The sequence below is a fragment of the Gavialis gangeticus genome, unplaced genomic scaffold, assembly GCF_001723915.1.
Source record: "Gavialis gangeticus isolate Ggan-Ray unplaced genomic scaffold, GavGan_comp1, whole genome shotgun sequence".
In the NCBI taxonomy this organism is placed as follows: domain Eukaryota; kingdom Metazoa; phylum Chordata; order Crocodylia; family Gavialidae; genus Gavialis; species Gavialis gangeticus.
The window spans coordinates 2,708,769-2,715,400 of record NW_017729026.1 but is presented as its reverse complement, the minus strand read 5'-3'; the positions used below and the strand labels follow the sequence as shown (position 1 = coordinate 2,715,400).

General features: G+C 43.2%; 1 non-coding gene across 1 annotated transcript; it reads right to left on the bottom strand.

Annotated features, from left to right (window-relative positions):
• Window positions 1–4,789: 4,789 nt before the first annotated feature.
• TRNAL-UAA lies at window positions 4,790–4,872 on the bottom strand. The gene has a single exon. It is a non-coding gene; the product is annotated as a tRNA-Leu (tRNA).
• Between the last annotated feature and the right edge of the window lie 1,760 nt (window positions 4,873–6,632).

The window sequence follows — 6,632 nt, the reverse complement described above, 5'->3', positions numbered from 1 at the left end:
GGCTTTCAATTTTCCTTTCTTACCTATTAGATGTTACACTGAGGGTTGAACAGACATTTCCACTCCATCACATATTTATGCTATTTCAGCATAAGGAATAACTTATTTGTGTGGTGATACACAATAGTATACGAAGCTTCCCTTTTATTAGGTACCATTTCTACCACTAGCTTCAAAGCAAAGTAACAGGCTGCTGTGTTTTTATTTCTCTTGATATATCTTAAACTTTGTTCCCTTGTCATCATTGATTGACGGATGGGGAAAAGGTATTTGTATTTGTAGAGATGACTTCTGAGGTTTATTCCATGAATCAGTACCTCACTTTCATGGTGCTCCCAGGAGATTCCAAATCATTCCTGAAATGTAACAACATTAATTACGTCACTATGCAATAATCTATGAGTACAAAAGTGTCCTTATCAAGGGTGTCACCTCAGCTTGTTAGACAGGAGAATTTATGTTAGTGAATAGAACACTGGGTGCATCTACAGGTGGATTTATGCTGGAGCAGTTTACTTGAGAATAAACCACTTGCAGGTAAACGGTCCTGGGCAGGAGTGTACACATGCAGGGATGTGGCAACAGATTTGCTGCTCCTAGCACCATACTGCTGCCACATCTTGCAGCCCAGAAATGGGCCCCTGCCACCACCAGAGGGAACTCCCATGCTCTGGCTGTAGCTGCCAGCAGCCAGAAGCCATCTTTAAAAGCCAACCCCACTCGCTGCTCCCTAGCCAGCCACTTCCCTGGCCAGGAGCAACATGTGCAGCACAGGGGCAGTATGCAACAGTGCTCCCCCTGCACCATGGCTGCTCCAGCCTGTGCCCCTGGCAGCCACAACCAGGAACCTGGGCTCCTGCTGGCTACTGTGCTGGCCCTGCTGGCCTGCTGCACTGACTGCCAACTGGCCCATTGCCATCTGGGCCCTTCTGGCTCATGCAGCGACCACCAGGCCATCACATGACATCCCAGGGCCACCACAGTCATGCACCTGCTGCCTGGAACCCATCTGGCTGGCTGGACCCCAGCAGGGATGCTGATGACATGCTGCTGGATGCCACCGCTGGGGCTGCCCTTGCCCTCCTGAGACTCCAGCCCTGCTGGCTGGAGGCATTCAGGATGACCCAGGTCATCTTCTGGGATCTCCTGGAGCAGCACCAGCCACACCTGGAGTGGCAGGACACCAGCATGTGGCCACCCCTCCCTGTGGACACCTAGTTGGCCCTCACCCTGCTGAAGCTGGCCATTCTCACTGGCCTGTGATATGTTGGCCACCTCTTTGGCACGGACAAGGCCATTGCTGGGGAGGCCATCCTGGAGTTGTGCAGTACCCTCCAGGACATACTGGGGGACACAGTCTTCCACTTGCATGACATCCTGGTGGTGGTGGTGGTGGGGTTCCATACCCTGGGATTCCCCCACTGCAAGTTGCTCAAAGACAACTCTGCAAGGCTTTCTTCCCAGGCTTAAATAACCTTTTAGACATGGCATACACATATGTAGATAACATAACATTTTTTTAACTTTAAATATATTACTTTCAACTGAAAATACGTGGGGCAGAATTTTTAAAGAAAAACGCAAACCTCTTCCCTTGGGATCAAGCAGAGGGAATGCCATTTCCCAAAATAGTTAGGTGGTACCATGTGGCTGAGTGCCCATTTTGGGACCAGGGAAGTTAAGTCTTAAACTTATTATATGATGTTCGGCAAATTATTTTAGATTTCTGTTTCAGTTTGTCCCCTTCTGTAATATAGGGATAATACTTATGTCATGGAACAATGTGAGGATCAGCTAGTTAAACAGATCTATAATACAAATACAAATATTACATTTACTGGAGGAAAGCTATTATTAGCTCCAATAAAAAATACTATATTTTTTAAATAATTCTAATAAATCTTTCATTCATTAGGAAAAAAAATTCTTTCCCTCAGGAATCCAAACTATGAAATAACTTGTGACTTTATGGGCAAAGACACTAAAGGAATTTCTAGGACTATAACCATCTTGTAAACCTCTCTGTCTTAGCCATGTCTGCCTTACTGAATAATGCTTGAGGCCACCCAGAAACATCAAAGAGCTCAAAAAACAATCAAAAAATGACAAAAGGTAAATAGACTTTTGAGTCTACGCTAAAACTAACTGAATGAATTATAAACTATTTACAATGATTTATACTAAACTAACAGGACAGAGAAAGGTAACAATTACTTCCATAAATCCTCAGGTAGGTGGACAGTAAGCGTTTGAAGGCCTATTGGTGAGTTATTTATATTCTTCATTTATAGGATGTAGAGCTCCTGGGAATTGAAGCATGCTCTCTGTTGACAAGAGCAGCTTCAGAAGGTTTTATGGCTTTTGTAGCAAGGCCTAGATTGGGGTTCTGCAGAGACAATGTCAGAAAGAAAATATTTTAGAGTTATTTTATCACAGCCCTTTTGTTCCTTTTTTTAACTCTCCTTTTTTGCTCCAAGTATTAGTTTTACATTGGAGCAATTTCTTTTTTATCCTAAATCAAAGACCTATCACCAATGGCAACAAACAGCCCTACAAGCAATATTTTTTCATAGCATGACAATTACTTTTTTATTTTTTTTCCTGTGTGAATTCAGCGTGCTAGAGGTCACACACACTCCTCGTCCAAATCAGCTCAGATTGTACTAACACCAGGTGAACAGTGTCTTTGTTTAAAAGATTAAATGTCAGGCAGTGAAGGATCACCATCTGGTCCACTGTGTGAATCTCAGGCTGTGCCATTCATGTACACCTGTCGAATTCCCTGTCACCAGAGGTCATTGATTCAGATATACTGTGGTTGCATTTATAAAAAAGGAATGGGTAATTTTATAATCAATAACATCTGTGAGATGCAAGCCATGATAAGGGGAAAAAATACCAGTTTTCTGAGCAGCAAGGGATTTCTGCAATGGTCAGGAGCCCAATTCCTTACATTGTTTCAATTTCTTACATTGATAAGGTAAAAAATTCAGGCCAATTTTTTACCTTATCAATGTAAGAAAAAGAAACAGCTTCCTGCAGGACTAACATAGCTTCCTAAATTCTGCTTCTGTTTTTCAGAGCTTGAAATAATGATCATAAATTTGACTCTTATTCTTGATATAAATCAATTTGGAGACAGACACGGGGCAATACATAAAAAAAAAATTAGCAAACAAAGGATCTTCACTGTTTGTAGCCTGCCCTTTGTCAGAATTATAGCAGTAAAGTCTCTCATTTGCTTTCAGAGATTCCCTCACTTAACTGCCCAATAGAAACTACACTCCATTCAGGACTGATTGCTTAGAAATCCCATACAATGAAATGTTATATTTCTCGTGCAACCAGTAGCAGAACTGAGCATATCAGCAGCAGGTCAAAGGAATGACATGCCATTGAAAAATGCTGAAAAAAACTTCTCTCCTATGGCTACTCTTCACTCTCCTGGTGGGATCCTCCCCAGGGTAATGACAGAAAGTTGTTTGCACATTAACTGCTTCCCTTTTAGTTCAAGCAGGTTGACAGGAGTCATTCGTACCCTGAAAGGCAGAAAGTCAAGCGAGCTGAATTCTCTTGGACTACCACTCAAGCACTCACAGATTTGCTATACAAAAACGAGAGGGAAGGGGGGAACTTTCAAAGCTATGTATGTCTGAAATTCAGTGACATTGAGCATCTAGGCACTGTCCATGCACGGGAGCCAAAGCATAGTGGTATGTGCTCTAATAGATAGACTGGGCATGCTTAATAAAACTTGTACTAAACTGAGGAGCAAATGAGTATACACATTGACAATTCAGCCTGGCCGCAGTAGATACAGGCAGCAGGAGCTTATGAATTCCATAGCAGCACATTAAAGAGTGGCATGTTCTCTTGCTTAAAATGAGCAGCATGCACTCCAAAGCCTTGCTTCTGGATGCCAGCAGATATGTAGAGTACTAGCCACTTTGCTGATGTACTGACTAGGCTCCTTGTGACAGTCCCCCTCCCTGCACTCATAGTTTCATAGTTTCATAGATGTTAAGGGCTGGAAGGGACCTTACAGATCATTGGATCCAGGACCCTTTGCACTTGGGCAGGAACGACTGCTGGGGTCAGATGACCTCAGCAAGGTGGGCATCAAAATGCTTTTCAAAGATTGCCAGGGTGGGTGACTGTACCACCTCTGGGGGGAGCCCATTCCAAGCCCTCGGTGCTCGACTTATAAAGTTTTTCCTTATATCCAGTCTGAAGCAATCTTCAATCAGTTTGTGCCCATTCTTTCTTGTCCTCCCCTGGGGGGCCTCAGTGAACAGATGGTCCCCCAGGCCCTGATATACGACCCTAATATACGCTGCCACCAAGTGGCCTCTGAGTCTTCTCTTCTCCACACTGTACAATCACAAGTGTTTTAGACTCTCCTCATATGACCTGGTCTCTAGGCCCCTAATCATGCACGTGGCCTTCCTTTGGACTCTCTTGAGCTTCTACGGCATCCTTCCTGAAGCGCAGCACCCAGAACTGATGCAGAACTCCAGCTGTGGTCTCACCACTGAGTAGAGTGTGCCTCAGTGTATGCATGCCAGTGTTTGATTAGCTCTGCCAGGCACAGTATCTATAGCACTGGCGGTTTATGTTCATTTTGTGGTTTATCATGACACCCAGGTCTTGTTCAGTTGTGGTGCTGGCACGCATAGTGCTGCTGAGCCTGTAAGTGTGTTGTGCATTATTTCTCCATATTAAACATCATCAGGCAAGCCTGTCCAAGTTGTCTACACTTCCCCATAGTTTGGTGCCCTAAAACAGCAGCTACCAGGAGTGGGGCTTGAACCCACGCAGACATATGTCCACTGGATCTTAAGTCCAGCGCCTTAACCACTCGGCCATCCTGGTATAGGTAAGGGGGCTTACACATAGGCTCTAGGTTTCCACATAGGGTACCAAGCATAGTAATCTGTTAGGATCCTGTAAGGGCGGAGATAAAGAAGGTGGAAGACTACACTCACAGGGTCTTCTCCTTCTATGCACTTGCACAGGAACTAGCTCAGCACTGTAGTCCACTGGTTAGGACTAGAGGCTGAGAGCCTGGAGTCCATGGGCATTTATAGACATGCTCTGGGACAGGGGAAGGGAAGCACGGTGCTTTAATTAGCGCACCTCTGAGAGCTGTGCTAATTAAAGCACCCAGAGCATAATGCGTCTCAATGTCTACATGCTGAAAAAATGGCAATGGGGCACTTTGAACTAAAGCTTATTGAATAAGTTTAGTTTAAAGCACCCCACCACCATTTTTCAGCATGGGGAACACTGATACACATGACACTGGAGTCTGCTGGAGCACAGTAATTACCACACTTCAACAGACTCAATTAATCAAGTCTGCTCCAATGTGCTTGCCATTACAGCATGTCGGAGAACCCTCCCTGCACATGTATAGGAGCCCAATGGCTCTTATATTAAATCCTGGATTTTCTGCTAAGTAGCAGGATGGCTTTGGACAAGTCATTTTACCCCTGCCTGGGCATAATGCCTACCATAATGAGTCCTTTAAGCTCCACTGTAATACTACAACTCATTCCTTATAGAGCTTTGTGAAATATTCACCTCAGATGATGCCTAATCAGGGGTCTCTATATGATATTGAAACCCAAACCACATTCTTCATCAAGTTTGTCACTACTTTTCCTTTCAAGCAAAACTGAACCAAGTTTAACAGGAACTTGGCCTGGTTTATATATTCGTGTCACTATTCTGCATGTATATGAGTCTTTCACGGTTTTAATATGAAATCAGGTGGAACCTGGAAATTTAATTTGAGCTTTGTTTTGAGGTTTCTAAGGTGATGGTCAACAAGCAACTACCAGGAAGGAAACCCATGTGGGCACAAAAAAGTTAACACTGTATGGAAGTTTTAGTTGTGCCTCTTTATCTAAAGCAACAAACAAATGCTTTGCCACTTTGAAAAGGAAAAATGGTAACTATACATCTAAATCCCATTATTTAAAATAGTATTTTAATGTTCCAGTACTCTGTACCTTCAATTTTCCTGTCTTAATCCATACCAAGATCTAATTTGAAAAGACCTATACCAAGATGGCTTTAACAATTAAAGCTGGCTGCACAGACTACAGGGAGTTGTGTTGCTCTGGATGGGCAAAGTTTGACACATCCGACAATTGTATTTCAGGTGTATTCATTTGTTTTCTAGGAACAAAGCTCTCCAGAATACAAAAGCGGTTGTTATACCAACAGTTAAGCATAGCAAATGACATACCAGATATTTTCTGAGTCTTTGATGATTGTAATTGCATAGTTATTGATTTTGCTTTCTTTGTCTAATTTCCTTTAAAATGCATCAAGTGTGTTGTAACATTTCAAGTTTTGGTGCATGATTTGTGCTGGAGGGCAGGGGAGGCGGGAGTACGCAAACAGAAGAGGCAAGGAGACCATAAAACAATCCCTGTGGTGACACTTGTGAAAATGCCTGTCAGCTTGTCTGTTCTCTGGTCGTTTTGCCTTCTATTTTCAAGGCAAGGGGTTTTACAAAGTGAATTATCTTCATGCAGATGAAAATAACCACTTATTTTGGTAAAATTTATAACACCAGATTCTACTTTTAGCAAGGAAATGCAAACAAAGCTGGGAGACAGCTT